General features: G+C 36.9%; 1 protein-coding gene across 4 annotated transcripts in view; it reads right to left on the reverse strand.

The window, feature by feature from the left end:
* The window catches only part of RAB28 (RAB28, member RAS oncogene family), a 108,622-nt gene that overhangs the window by 68,048 nt on the left and 23,921 nt on the right, over positions 1-16,653 (reverse strand). The window lies entirely within an intron of this gene.

The raw sequence follows: 16,653 nt of genomic DNA on the forward strand, positions 1-16,653 counted from the left end.
CCTGGATAATATCCTGAAGTGTTTTTCCCAACTTGGTTCCATTCTCCCCATCTCTTTCAGGTAATCCTATCAATCGTAGGTTCAGTCTTTATACATAGTACCATATTTCTTGGAGGTTTTGTGCATTCCTTTTCATTCTTTTTTCTCTAATCTTGTCTGCATGCCTTATTTCCGCAAGATGGTCTTCAAACTCTGAAATCCTTTCTTCTGCTTGATCGATTCAGCCATTGATACTTGTGTATGCTTCACGAAGTTCTCATGCTGTGTTTTTCAGCTCCATCGGGTCTTTAATGTTCCTATCTAAACTGGTTATTCTAGTCAGCAGCTCCTGTAACCTTTCATCAATGTTCATAGCTTCTTTGCTTGGGTTATAGCTCAGCGAAGTTCATTATTACCCGTTTTCTGAAGCCTAATTCTGTCAGTTCATCCATCTCAGCTTTAGCCCCATTCTGTGCCCTGGAGGTGTTGCGATCATTTGGAGGAAAAGAGGCATTCTGGCTTCTGGAATTTTCAGCGTTTCTGCATTGGTTTTTCCTCATCTTCGTGGATTTATCTACCTTTGCTCTTTGAGGCTGTTGATCTGTGGATAAGGTTTTTGTGGGGTCTTTTTGTTGATGTTGCTGTTATCGTTGCTTTCCATTTGTTTTTATTCTAACAGGCCCCTCCTTCTGCAGGTCTGCTGCAGTTTGCTGGGGGTCCACTCAAGACCCTGTTCGCCTGGGTTATCACCAGTGGAGGCTGAAGAACAGCAAAGATTGCTATCTATTCCTTCTTCCAGAAGCTTCATCCCAGAGGGGCATTGACCTGATTCCAGCTGGAGCTCTCCTGTATGAAGTGTCTGTCAACCCCTGTTGGGAGGTCTCTCCCAGTCAGGAGGCACAGGGTCAGGGACCTGCTTGAGGGAGCAGTCTGTTCCTTAGCAGAGCTGGTACGCTGTGCTGGGAGAATCTCCCTTGTCAGGATCAGCCACTCTCTTCAAAGCCAGCAGGCAGGAAAGATTAAGTCCCCTGAACCTGAGTCTGCAGCCGCCCCTCCCCCCAGGTGCTCTATCCAAGGGAGATGAGAGTTCTATCTGTAAGCCCCTGAATGGAGCTGCTGGATTTCCTGCAGAGATGCCTTGCCCAGTAAGGAGGAATTAAGAGAAGCAGTCTGGCCACAGTCACTTTGCTGGCTGTGGTGAATTCTGCCCAGTCCAAACCTCCGAGTCTCCTTAGCACCGTCGGGAAAACCGCCTACTAAAGCCACAGTAATGGCGGTAGCCCCTCCCCCAACCAAACTTGGTCCTCCCAGGCCGACTCCAGACTGCTGTGCTGGCAGTGGGAATTTCAAGCTAGTGTGGTTCTTAGTTTGCGGGGCTCTGTGGGAGTGGGACCCACTGAGCAAGATCGCTTGGCTCCCTGGCTTCAGCCCCCTTTCCAGGGGAGTGGACAGTTTTCCTGTCTCACTGGAGTTCCAGGTGCCACAGGAATATGAAAAAATTCCTGCTGCTCAGTGCCTGTCCAAACAGCCACCCAGTTTTGTACTTAAAACCCGGGGCCCTGGTGGTGTAGGCTCACAAGGTAATCTCCTGATCCATGGATTGTAAAAATCTGTGGAAAAGCGTAGCACCCGGGGTAGGTAGCACAGGACCTCACCGCTTCCCTAGGCTGGGGGAGGGGGATCCCGGCTCCGTGCACTTCCCACGTGAAGCGATGCCCTATCCTGCTTCTGCTCGCTCTCCGTGGGTTGCGCCCACTGCCTAACCAGTCCCAATGAGATGAACTGGTACCTCAGTTGGAAATGCGGAAATCACCCACCTTCTGTGTTCCTCTCGCTGGGAGCTGCAGACAGGACCCTGTTTCTATTCGGTCATTTTGGCCCCTCCCTCTAGACTACATCTTACCCTGGAATTACAGATACATATATCCAACTGCTTACTAAACATCTCCACATATATGCTTAATAAGCACCTCACACTTAATATATCTAAAACCAAACTTTTAATCCTTACCCAAAACCTATTCCTCTTACAGTTTTACTCATCTCAGTAAATGCAACTTTAGCCTGCCAGATGCTTAGGCCCCAAATCTTGGCATTACGTTGCTTCTTCTCCCCTCTACTCCACAACCAACTGTGAGAGAATCTATTACTCCTAGCCAACCACTTCTCACTACTTCCACTGCTGTCACTCTGGTCCATGCCACCATTATTTATCACCTAGATTATATCAAAAGCCTCCTATCTGGTCTCCCTGCTTCTACACTTATCCACTATAGCATACTCTCAAAACAAGAGCCGTAGTGATCCTTTCCAAATACAAGTTAAATCACTGCACACTATTCAAAACCTTTGAAGGCTTTCCATCTCACTTGCAGTAAAAGCCAAAAGCCCGTACGATGGCCCACAAAGTCTTTCTTGATCTGTCCTTTTCCTAGATCCTTCCCTCTTTATATCTTAAAGAGCCCTGCCTGCGCCTTAGTTTCATATTTCTGAACCTGGTTTGTACCTCTGAACCTTGGGATAATAAATTTCTGTTATAAAAAAAAGAGAGAGAAAGACCATACCTGTTGAATTGATTTACTTACACTGCAAAACTACACATTCATGTGAAATTTCAGAAAACGATGTCACATAAAGTGGAAAATACTTAAATTCTAACTTCAGGAACAATTTAAATTTTTTTAAAAAAAGTGATTTAGAGCCCCCAAAATACCCTAAAGTTGGCCATATGTCCAGGGTTTGCCTGGCAAATAGTAAGAATTCAATAAATCCAGATTTATTATTATTAATAGCTATATTTATTATGATGATGTATATGTACCTATCCATCATATACCATACATGCAAACAGGATCTTAATAATCTAACAATTGAATGATAAAATACAGCCAAAAAGTCATCTCTGCAAAAACTAAGAAGACAAGGTTTAAACTACAAATGAAGTTAAAATTAAATGCTCTTAAAACTGTCTGGCAATAACCATGTTCAATTAAGCAACCTTAAAACTAAACATAGTTTGGGTCATCAAATTTTAGGAGTCAAAGATGCTTAGGTATTACTCAGTAGTATCCTTTCATTTTATACAAGAGGATGACCATAGTGGTTAAGGGAATTGTCCAAGCTCACGTAACTAGATAAAATTACAGCACCTAGAAAAATATCTAAAGTTTTCTGATACCCAGTCTAGTATTCCTTTAAATTATTTTGGCTTTTTTCCACAACCACTGCAAATACAGACTAAAATACATTATTAAAGGGGCTTCAATTATATTAATAAAATTTTCCAAATTCCTTTTTCACAAAGAAATGTTTCTATAGCTCTGTGTTCTTTATTTGATACTAACATTTAATAATTTCTTCTAAAATTTAAAATCAAAGATTCATCCTAAAAGAAAACAAATAAGATGAATTATGCTTTCATTAGCATTTAATAAATCTTCTCTATTATGACAAAAAGAAGATGGAGAGATATCATATAAACAAATTGTTATGATCAAAATGCTTACACAACTCCTCCAAAACCAATGAAAACATAACCACAAAAACCATAATACTGCTTAGACAAAGTAAATTACAGTACTGTCAAAATGGTTTGGGGCAGGCTATCCAAAAAAGTAACTATGAAATAACAAAATAACATCACTACAACAACTGTCAGATGAAAAACAGTTTTTGATTGATATTATGAAACAGCACTCATTTGCTATTTTATTCCCCAACAGTTGTCAGTAACAACAGTCTGAAGGCAAGCTTATGCATTTGATTTGGAGATACTACTCAGCCAATTAAACTTGAAATGCTATCAACATGTCCTTAAAATACAATAAGGAGTGTGAAGTATCATGTGAGGGAACAGCTTTAAGTATATATAACAAAATACTTTCTTTTTCAATATATAGAATGATCTCAGTATGTTCCAGTAAGTAAATGATCACACTTCTATTTGAAAAATTTACATGTGAAAAGAAGTTAAAAAAAGAAAAAGCAGCAGCAGCAGCAGCAGCAGCAATAGAGACAGAAATATTATCTCCATCTGAAAAAGACACTTGGTTCTGATACTTTGGGATTAGTATTATCTGGAACAAAAAAGAAGCAAAGTACTAAAAGAAATGGTTAAAAGGGCAGAATGTTTCAGCTTAAAATGTATAAAGAGAATGAACTTTTCAAATCCCCGAAAGAGTTTCTGTTTATGCTTCATAAATTATAAGCTCTCATTAAACAAATTGGTAACAATGACTTGTTCACTTTGGTATAATATTATAGGTGATAAATTTTATACAAGTTGATACGAATCCTTCAAAATAAATTAAATATTACCAATTTAATAGTTTCACATGTCTATTTTACAGATAAAGAATTTTTGAAGACTCAAAAGAGTCACAGTATAGGCAAGTAATTTCATATAAATTCCAATGGTTTTCAAACTGGACATATAACCATTTCTTATACCTCCCTATTACTGAGGAAAAAAGTCTCTTTTAAAAGCCTGCTGATAATTGTATTGAGACCATAAGTAAAATTTTCAACTTGAAGTTTACTTATTTTACTAATACATTTTCACTGAGTTCAGGGAACACAACTTATAGGGTACATTAAAACGTAACCTTTAAACTTTCCAATGTAAAACATCACTTCCTGGGCAGAGATAGTACTCCAAGAACTATCAATCACTGTTAAGAAGAATATACACTCAACATTCTTAATTAGTGTTGATGCACTCTTCTCTATGCCCTCATCTGTCATGAAGATTGTTTAAAAATCTGAGTTATTAGTCTTTATTTGCGAAAGGATCTGGTTAACATCTTTAAGAGTAGAAATCATTCATCCATCCACTCTATACTGGAGCATGATAATTCCCACCCCCAATACAAGTTACCGATAACCACCACCCCTCCACTAACTAAGAAGCTATAAATCAGGAAGAGGGCAGCTTCTATGTAACCCCTGTTAATTCTGTTTATAATCTATCCAACTGAGAATGTTAGCTAGTCAGGGGAGAAACTAGCTGATGGATCAGATAGTATAAAGGCATAAACGGATTAAAGATAGAAAATAACAAAATGACAAATTAAAATGCCATGTGGCTATAAAACATTGAACTTAAAATTAATCTTTTTAAAAAGTTAATCTTTTTAAAAATTAATTTTTTAAAAGTTAATATGCCTGAATTTCCACTTCATTTCAATTATACCCTTGCCTGAAACACTGAAAAATTAAAACTGTAATTCAGTACAGATTATGATTTTTTAACTAAACACAAAAAATTGTAAATAAAAAGTCAAAAGCTTAGATTTCTAACATATATGTAAAAGCCACAAGTTAGGATTTAAGAAGCAAACTTCCTAAGTCTTTCATATTTATTTAACCTAAAATTATAACATAAAATCCATGAAATTTTATTTCAAACATGATCTAGTATAAAACTAATGTATTTCCCAAGGAACTCCCTCTGACATTATTCATCAGGGTGGAATTCAATAGGCCACTTGGCCCTAAAGGCCATCGAATGGATTCCCTATATCTACATATGTATTTTCCCTCATTAAAAAAATCATTTTCCCTGAATAACACATCCAGGGCCATAAACACTTATAATTCCAACAGTCTGCATGAAAAGGCTTTTATTCATTCATTTGGTATTAGTTAAAGCACTGTTGTAAGTGATGAGATCTTTAGCTTTCAGAGTTTAGATTTTAGTGGGGAAATACAGACAAGAAACAATATATCAGATGACAATAAGAATATGCAGATAACTGAAACTTAATGGCTTGACAGAAAGGAACACTGGGTGGCTCCTTTAGAACGAAACTTTAAAAAGATGATGTTGAAGGTGAGATGTGAATGACAAAACTGAGCTACCTAAAAGCAAAGACAAGAGGGAAAATCATTTCAAGCATAGGCAATTCTAAGTATGATACAAATGAATTTGGAATGTTTTGGAAACAGAAAAAAAAATAAACATGCCTTGCACTTATAATGGGTGAAGAAGCATGTGGAAGATGAAGTCTGAGTAGTAGGTAAGAGCTCAATCCTCTAACATTGGTAAATTTGGGTAAGGAGTTTGGATTTCATTTGATGTAATCCAACCAAAGAGTTTTAAGCAGAAAAGTCTTATAATCTGATCTGCAATTTGGGAACAGAACTGTAGGAAAGCAAGTCTAGGCAGGAAGACCACTTAAGAAGCTACTGTTGTAGTTTATATGAGATGTGATTGTGTACATTAGGCCATGGCCAGGTTCACCTATGATAAGCCCTTAGGTGGACACAAATTAAAAAATCTCTAGGCTCCACAGTGCAGGCTCTTACCAAGTGAGAGTGCCCCAATGCTGGAAGAGCAAGATGGCAAAAGCCAGGAAGGCCAGTATTAGGCCTGGTTCCCTGCCTTGCAGAAGTTGTCTAATATGAAAATATAACTGTTTTGGGGTGTTTATGTGGCTGGATCTGTAGCTTTTCAGACATCTCACACCACATAGAGTTGAAGAGATTGTTAAATTTCAGCCAAACTTCTGTGATATGCACAGAATATATCAATGACTAACCCTCTTACCCATTGTGAAATTTACCTAACAGAAATTTATTTTTTACCTCACTAAAATAAAAGCATGGCCTTCGATGGAGATTTGAACATAACTGTATTTATTTTTTTCCAATATTTTAAACTGAGGTATAATAATTGTACATATTAATGGTGATGTTGCTCTCTATATATAATGTATACTGATCAGATCAGTGTAATTGGCATATCCATCATCTCAAACATTTATCATTTGTGTTAGAAACAATCAATATCCTCCTTCTAACTACTTGAAATCATACAATATACTATTGTTAAGTATAGTCTTCCCACAGTGGTCGAGAACACTAGAGCTTATTACTCATATCTAGCTGTAATTTTATATCCTTTAATAATTCTCTCCCTAACCCTTACTTTCCCCTACCCTCCCCAGCCTCTACCTCTAGTATGATCTATTTGTGACTTCTATAAGATCAACTATTTTTAGCTTCCATATGTAAGTGAGAACATGTGGTGTTTAACTTTCAGTGCCTGGCTTATTTCACTTAACATAATGTCCTCCAGTTCCATTCTTGTTGCCACAAATGACAGGATTGCATTCTTTTTTATGGCTGAATAGTATCCCATTATGCAAATATACCACATTTTCTTTATCCATTCATCTGTTGTTGAAAATCTACGTTGATTCCATATCTTGGCTATTATTAATAGTGCTGCAATAAAAATGGAGGTGCAGATGTCTCTTCGATACACTGATTTCCTTTCCTTTGGATAAATAATCAGCAGTGGGATTGCTGGACCATATGGTAGTTCTATTTGTGGTTTTTTGAAGAACATCCATACTGTTTACATTCCCACTAACAGTGTATAAGAGTTCTTTTCCTTCACATTCTCATCAGCATTTGTTATTTCTTCTGTATTTTTTATAATAGCCATCCTATCTGGGGTGAGATGATACCTCATTGTGGTTTTGATTTGCATTTCCCTGATGATTAGTGATGTTGGAACATTTTTTTCATATACTTGTTGACCATTTCTATGTCTTCTTTTGAAAAATGTCTGTTCAGATCATTTGCCCATTTTTTAAATTGGATTAGGTTTTTGGGGTGGGTTTTTTTTTTTTTGGTTTTTGTCTTTTGTTTTGGTTTTTTGCTGTTGAGATGTCTGCATCCCTTCTATAATTTGGTTATTAATCCCCTGTTGGATGAGTAGTTTACAAATATTTTTTCCCAATTTGTAGATTACTTTTTCACTCTGTTGTTTCCTCTGTCATTTAGAAGTTTTTAAATTTGCAATAATCCCATTTGTTTATTTTTGCTTTTGTTGTCTATGCTTGTGAGGTCTTATTCATAAAATCTTTTCCCAGACAAATGTCCTGAAGTGTTTTCTCTATGTTTCCTCTAGTAGTTTTAGTTTACATCTTGCATTTAGGTTTTTTATACATTTTTAATTGATTTTATATTTATTGCATTTGTATAGGGTGAGAGGTGAAGGTCTAGTCTTGTTATTTCACATATGGATATCCAATTTTCCCAGCACCATTTATTGAAGAGAGTGTCCTTTCCCCACTGAGTGTTCTTGAACATCTGTTAAAAGTCAATTCACTGTAAATATGTGAATCTATTTCTGTATTCTCTATTCCATTTCGTTGGTCTATGTGTCTGTTTTAATGCCAGTACTGTGCCATTTTGCTTACTACTGCTTTGTAGTATGTTTTCAACTTTAGCAGTCAGATCTTCAGCTTGCTTGCTTGATTTATTTATTAAGCTCAAAACTGTGTATAATTGTTCACTGGAGTCTCTAATGATCCTTTTTGGTCCTATGGTATCTATTGTGACATCTTCTTTTTCATTTCTGATTTTATTTATTTGAGTCTTCCCTTTTATCTTAGTGTATCTAATGGTTTGTTGATTATATCTTTAAAAAACAACTTTTTGTTTTGTTGAAACTTTTTTTGTTTGTTTTTTCAGTATCAGTTTCATTTATTTCTGCTCTGATCTTTATTATTTCTTTCCTTCTACTAATTTTGGGTTTGGTTTGTCCTTGCATTCTATTTCCTTGAGATTCATTGCAGTTTATTTGAAATCCTTCCAGCTTTTTGATGCAGGCATTTATTGATACATATTTGCCTCTTAGTATTGCTTTTGCTGTGTCCCATAACTTTTTGTATATTGTGTTCCTACTTTCATTTCTTTCAAGAAATTTTTAAATTTCCTTTTTAATTTATTCCTTCACCCACTGGTCATTTAGAATATTGTTCAATTTCCATTTATTTGTATAGTTTTGAATGTTCATCTACTGTTAGTTTCTAGTTTTATTCCATATAGTCAGATAAGATACTTGATATGATTTCAATTTTTTAAAATTTTTTTGACACTTATTTTGTATCCTAACACATGGGTCAATCCTTGAGAAAGTTCCTGGTGCTGATGAAAAGAAGGTTTATTATGTAGTTTTTGGGCAGGTGAAATGTTCTGTAAACGTCTGTTAGGTGCAGTTTGGTCTATCATGCAGTTTAAATCCAATGTTTATTTGTTGATTTTCTCTTTAGGTTGTCTGTCCAATGCTGAGAGTAAGGTGCTGAAGTCAACAACTATTACTGTATTAGAGTCTATCTCTACCTTTAGATTTAATAATATTTGCTTTATATATTTGAGTGTTGATATCAGATATGTATATATTTACAATTGTTATGTTCTCTTGCTGAATTCATCCTTTTATTATTATATAATGTCCTCCTTTGTCTCTTTGTACAGCTTTTGACTTGAAGTCTGTTTTGTCTGATTTATGTATAGCTACTCCTGATTGCTTTTGGTTTCTGTTTGTATGGAATATCTTTTTCCATCCTTTCACTTTCAGTCTATGTGTGTCTTTAAGTTTCTGGTAGGCAGCATATGGTTGGGTCTTGTTTTGTTTATTTGTCTTAATATATTAAATAAGTCTATCTTTTAAATAAGAAATGTAATTAGTTTAAATTCAAAGTTATTATTGACAGGTGAAGACTTATACCTGTCATTTTATTGACTGCTTTCTGGTTGTTCTGTATACCCTTTGTTCCTTACTTCCTTATTGCTTATTCTTATAGTTGAATGGTTTTCTGTTGGGAAAGATTTCTTTCTTTCTCTTTTTCCTTTGTGTATTGGCTCTAGCAGCAAGTTTTATAGTTTCACATGTTCTCATGATGGTGGTTACTGTCTTTGAACTTCCAGATGTAAGAGTACCTTGAACATTTTTTCTAAGGCCAGTCTGGTGACAATGAATTCTCTCAGTTCTTGCTTGTCTAAAAAGGATAGCTTTGCTGGGTTTAATATTCTAATATTCTTGGCTGACAGATTTTTTTTTTCTTTCAGAACTTTCAATAGGTAATTCCATTCTATCCTGGCCTGTAAGGTTTCTGCTGAAAAATCCACAGTTAGTCCACTAGCAATTCCCTTATATGTGACTTGACACTACTCTTTGCTGTTTTTAGAATTCTCTTTGACTTTTGACAATTTGGCTATAATGTGCCTTGAAGAGGACCTCTTTGGGTTAAATCTACTTCAGGTTCTTTGAGCTTCCTGGATGTGAATGTTCATCTGCCTTTCAAAATTAAGAAGTTTTTGGCTATTAGTTCAATAAATAAGTTTCCTACAACTTTTCTCTTCTCTTTTCCCTCTGGAACTTCCATAATATAATTATTTGTTCACTTAATAATCTTATATTTTTTGCCCCAATAATCCTATATGTTTTCTTCATTTTTTTTTTCTTTTTTTAGTTATTTATTTTTGTCTGTGCTGTTTCAAAAGGCTTGTCTTCAAGTTGCAGAATTCTTTTTTCTGCTTGGTCTAAATCTGTTGTTGCAGCTCCTGATAGTATTTTTTTATTTCATTAATTAAATTCTTCAGCTCTAAGATTTCTGACTGGTTATTGGTTATATCCATCTCTCTGTTGAATTCCTCATTCATATCATGAATTATTTTCCTGATTTTGTTGAATTTTCTACCTATATTCTCTTGTATCTCACTGACTTTCCTTAAGATTATTATTCTGAATTCCACTTCTGGCATTTTGTATATTTTCTTATGATTAAAGTCTATTACTGAAGTATTATTATATTCCTTTAAAGGTGTCGTTTCCTTGCTTTTTCATGTTTGATGTGTCCGTATGTTGATTTCTATGCATCTGGTAGAAGAGTCACCTCTTCTAATTTTATGGAGTAGGATAAGAAGAGACTTACTCATATAGATGGGCCCTGGATGTCAGTTTAGTGAAGGTGCATTGGGTTTGTTTCTAGTTGGACACAGTAGTGTTTCTCTACGCAGTTTCTTCAGTTGTAATCCACATTCATGACATTTACGAGTAGCTCGGCGGCCAAGGCTGAGAGAGTATGTGGCAGCGATGGTGCAACTTTGCCATGGGTGGGCTTGCTGGGCTGTTTCTCAGGTCAGGGTGCATGCATGCACATGGTAAGTTGGCCAACTTAGGGTCTGGTTTGCAGTCTGTTATTCTGGCTGGGGGCATAGGTGCACAGCTGCTAGTCCAGCCTGGGGGAGTACCTGCCAAGGACTGTTTCTAAGGTCCAGTACATGGCTACACAGCTTCTCAGCTGGCCTGGGTGTGTATCTGCTGGATGTAGCCCACAGGGCTATTTCTCAGGCCTGGGACAGGTGCACACAGCTGCTCAGCTGGCCTAGGGGCATTTCTGCCAGAGGTGGCTTGCAGGGTTGTTTCTCAGACCCAGAATATTGATGGCTAGCCTAGGAGGATATTTGGTAGGGGCAGCCCATGGGGCTGTTTCTCAGACCTAAGACAAGGATGCACAGTTGCTAGGTCAGCCTGGGGATGTATTTGCCAGGGGCAGCCTATGGAGCTGTTTCTCAGGCAGGGGATGCAGACACACAGATGCTCGGTCAGCCTGGGGCTGTGTCTGCCAGAAGTCACCCAATGGGCTGTTTCTCAGGACCCGGGCACAGACACATAGCCACTCTACCAGCCTGAGGGTATGTAAGCCACTCAGTGGTTCAAGGATCTCTCCTGCTCAGGGGAAGGTACATGGCAGTTTGGCTGGCTCAAGGGCAGGTTTGCCCTGGGGAGGACTGCCAGACTTTTCCTCTTACTTGAGTGTGGGCAGTGGGGATTGGTTTCCCTGCTGTGCAGGACCAGAGTCACAGCCGATCATGGGCCCAGGCTCTGAGCAGCTGAGGCTGTGGTGTTCAGCCACACATTTGGGCTTGGTGGAATGAAGATGGAATCCCAGTGCTGGAGAGGTCCAAAGGCTACTGATCCCCAGAAGAGTGCACACTCCAGAGGTGGCTCTCGTCTCAAGATGGCACCATGCTGCAGCAGCTTGACTCACAAGGCGTGGGTGAGGAGTGAGGAATGCACATCTTGTGCTAGTAATCCGGAGCAAGGCAGCTGTGTGAATTCCTAGGATCTCTCCAAACTAGAGTCAGGACTGGCAAGAACTGTGGGATTCTCCTGCAGTAAGGAATGTAGATGTTTGTGGTGGCAATGGGGACTAGTAGGAAGCTTCTGCTTACCTTTTCCCCACAAGGGGAAGTCTCTCCTGTCTCTGGACCAATTTGATCTGGACAGGGGAGATGGAGCTGCAGAGGCTGGGTGTCTCCACACTGCCCTTCTGGACTTCCGATCACCAAGTGCCAGGTGTCTCTATTCACTCTTCTTGCTAAAGCCATCTTGCTAAAGTCCATAAGTGTATTTATTAATCTCAACAACCAGACACAGCAAAATAAAGAAATTTTTTTTTAATTTGAAGATGGCAGAGAATAAGATTAAGATCTAGGTTGGCAGGTTCCCATCACTCCTTAAAGACTCTCTTTGTCTCAACCTTTCAGCAAATTTACAATGGCTAGCTTAATACACATAGCAGATTCTCAAAAATGTTCAATGAAAGAATGGCCCTACCCAACACATAATATAAGAACTATCAATCTCTGGTGGGGTGGGGTAGGGGAGAACAGAAATAAGATGGTAATAAGGAAATTCTCTAATAAACATTTTCTCCAGGAAAGTTTCACAGAACATGAATTTTAGCTCTACTAATTTGCAATTTGTGATAAATCAAGTTGAAGCTATCTATGCTCAGTACTTTTAGAAGGGCATTATGGTTAATAAACTAATTCATAGTTACTGGGCACTTACTATGCAAAAGACCACAAGCACAGTGCTTTTCACACAATATCTCATTTAATCTTTAAATCAGCTTTATCCAACATAAACTATTACCCTGATTTCCGGATGCAGGAAACTGAGGCATAAAAACGTAAAGTAACTTGTATGATGTCACACTGCTCTTGAATGAAGAAATTGGGCTTGTAAGCAGTCTGTCTAAATCCAAAGCTCTATGACCTCATTATTTCATTTAGTACTTAAATAGTAAAACAAAATAACACTAATTAGCATCTGATAGCCTTTAAAAATAGAACACGGAATAATTCATTGTAATAACTGTACATTTTTAAGAATTATATATTGAAATAGTTAACGTACTAGTTGCCATTCTTTCATTTCATTAAAAGAAATCTCTTCCTCTATTTGCCATTTCATTAACCTACTCTAGTTACTCTGGTTAGTTAACCATAAAATTTAACTTTTAATAAAAATAAGTCCATAATCAGAATATCCTCTATCCTCAGCCCAAATTTCTGAAGGTTTAATATATTTTAATAAAAAGCGAATAATCCTGTAACTTGTACAGAAATGTGCATTCACCCTCTCTTTTTCTCTCCCTCCTTCTACTAACTTTAACTAAAAGCTGGCTACTGCTACCAGTATTTCCACGGCCTACACATTTCTTTTCAACATATGCATTCTATCTAAGTTATAAAGAAAGGGACACAATGATAAATTTTAAAACCACATTTAGGAAGAAGACCACCATGTTTATGTAATGAGTATAATAATCCAGCTTCACATGTCTTTCCATCACATCTCTTGCTTTGCCTTTAACCAATGTGAAAAATCTTTGTTAATTGTATTGCTTTTTAATATAATTATATCCCTCCCAAAAGAAAATAAGTACATACTATTATACCATACCAATATAACATTAATTTGGAAATAGAAATTAAAATATATTCAGGAGACTTAGGGTTAAAGCCCTAATAGGCTTAACTGCAGAAGGATCTTTCATTACATGATCACATGAAATTGGGCCAGTGACAGATTATGTAGTAAATAATATTCAGGAAAATATTTATCTATAATCTCTTTATCTTACATATATAACATTCTGTGTGACTGCATACACTAATATATACTCTCATACTGAAAGACTGTATTATAAATACATACAAAGGGGTTATAGCTATGCCAAAAGTAAAAAAAAAAAAAAAAGAAAAAAAAAACCTCTTGTCTTTTATGCTATTAAATCTCCAACATAACACTGTATTAATTTCTTGCATAAATTCAAATAACTTGTACAAATATTTGTTTTTAAAACATGGGCATGCCACCACCAGTCCAGTCCAATAGCCCATCTACTCTAACAGCCTGTCTTTGACAGTGACCAATGATGGATGCCTCACAGAATAGCATACATATAACATAATGTATATAATTATGTACCACTACACATTATCCCTAGTGGTAGTTAGATTATATCCTGAAAAAAATTAAAACAAATCATAACGCCTCTCCCACAAACACTCTATAATTTCCCATTAGGTAATGCAAAACCTCCAATAAAGCACATACTTAACCATAATATAAGCCAACGCTTTGTATGACAACTAAAATGAAAAGCTGAACCCAGAAAGAGAACGTAAGCTCATCAAAACATGATTTGTCAAAGGGGGATTTTCAATGAACTGAAAAGCATCTGATTCACTCAATTAAAAAGAATCATTTGCAAAACAGATGAGCAAAATGTAACTAAAGCTTTTAAAAAAGCAAACTACAATTTCTACCCAAGCCATAACATTTTATGATATGTAATACCATTTTCCAGAGTGTATGATAGTATGATAATGCCTGTATTTTTAACTCCTCAGAGAAATGACATTCACACCTGTGTCATCATGGTTTTAAATTAAGCTTGAACTTATTAAATGCTCATCTAGTGTGCAAAGCCACATAATGCAGAAATCTTGGTTTGGTCTTTCAGGAAGCACTGCTTCCTAAACAATTACAGAGAAAAAAAAATGTACTACATTTTTAAAGACCTTTGGAAAAGATAATTCTCTTGGTAATGTATGTAGGTATTGATTTAACAACTCTTGTTGTCAGGAAATAATACCTGACCTAAATCTTCCATGGTAAAATCTGAAATCATCTTCTCTTTTTCTGACCTCAAATAAGTTAGAAAACAACGAATCATATAATATTTCACATCCATTCATGTGTTGCATAACAATGTTTCTATCAACAACGGGCTACATATATGATGGTGGTCCCATAAGATTATAATGGAGCTTTTATACCGTATTTTTACTGTACCTTTTCTATGCTTAGACACATAAATACTCACCATTGTGTTATAACTGCCTACAGTATGGTAACATGCTATACAAGTTTGTAGCCTAGGAGCAATAGGCTGTGCCATATAGCTTAGGTGTGTAGTTGGCCATACCATATAGGTTTGTGTAAATACACTCTATGTGATGGTAAATATTAAGTGTCAACTTGATTGGCGTGAAGGATGCAAAGTATTGTTCCTGCATGTGTCAGTGAGGGTGTTGCCAAAGGAGATTAACATTCGAGTCAGTGGACTGGGAGAGGCAGACTCACCCTCAATCTGGGTGGGCACTCTCTAATCAACTGCCAGTATGGCTAGAATAAAACAGATTTGCTGAGTCTTCCAGCCTCCATCTTTTTCCTGTGCTGGATGCTTCCTGCCCTCGAACATGAAACTCCAAGTTCTGTGGCTTTTGGACTGTTGGACTTACACTGGTGGTTTGCCAGCAGCTCTCAGGTCTTCAGCCACAGACTGAAGGCTGCACTGTTGGCTTCCCTACTTTTAAGGTTTTGGGACTCGGACTGATCCACTACTGGTTTCCTTGCACTTCAACTTGCAGATGGCCTATCGTGGGACTTTACCTTGTGATCATGTGAGTCAATTCTCCTTAATAAACTCCCTTTCATATATACATCTATCCTATTAGTTCTGCCCCTCTACAGAACCCTAATATATACTCTATAACGTTCACACAATGAAACTGTCTAACAATACACTTCTTAGAACATATCCTGTTGTTAAACAACACATGACTATATTTGAAAACCTTTATTAATGTCTCTTTTTCTAAGTCACTGCATTGCAGAACTAGGAACCAAAAACCAGTCATGTACTGAGTTCAGTTTTATAATTTTTCTCTGCTATCTATCATTTGAGACAGGTCTCACAATTACTAACAAACCCGTAATTTTTACCAAGAACCACTCTTCTCCCTAGTACACTCTTTCTCAAAAAAAAAAAAAATTATATTTCACACAAAAAACAAAAATTTAGAAGAGGAAGTTTATAAGAGACAGAAGCAAGAAACAATGCATATAAAATTCCAATGTAGACACTTCTTTCTTCCCTAAAATAGGAGATCATTTAATGAAATGCATCGCTCAAAACCTCTGGGACAAAGCTGAAACTGCAATGCAATATCATAAAATCTGCAGCTGTGTTGCTGTTCTTCATAATCCATGCTGCTTTCCTAGACCACAGGAAGCCAAAACACACACTGTCAGAACTAAACTTACCTTCACAGGAATTGACCAAAGCAGCGGAGCAGTTATAATAGACCACGCATCAAAACAGTTATTGAAAAGATTGTACACACTCTTAGGAATTTTCTACTCAAATAATTTGCTCACTCCAGAAAAGCTGTTTCCAAATATCAAATATTTCTTTGTAGGAATTAAAACTACAGGATAGGCAAATGTCTCAATAAGTCCTCTGTTTGGGCTGCCATAACAAATGGCATAAACTATGGCCTAAACCACAAACATTATTTCTCAAACTTCGGTAACTAAAGTCCAAGATCAAGGTACTGACGGATTCAGTATCCAGTGAGGGCATTCTTCCTGGTTCGCAGACAGCCCCTTCTTGCCTATCCTCACATGGCAGAGAGAATTATCTCTCTCATGTCTCTTATGAAGGCATTAATCCCATTCTCTTTTTTAATTAATTAGAGACAAGGGTCTCACTATGTTGGCCAGGTTTGTCCCAA

This window comes from Pan paniscus, chromosome 3 (assembly GCF_029289425.2).
Source record: "Pan paniscus chromosome 3, NHGRI_mPanPan1-v2.0_pri, whole genome shotgun sequence".
Taxonomy (NCBI): Eukaryota; Metazoa; Chordata; class Mammalia; order Primates; family Hominidae; genus Pan; species Pan paniscus.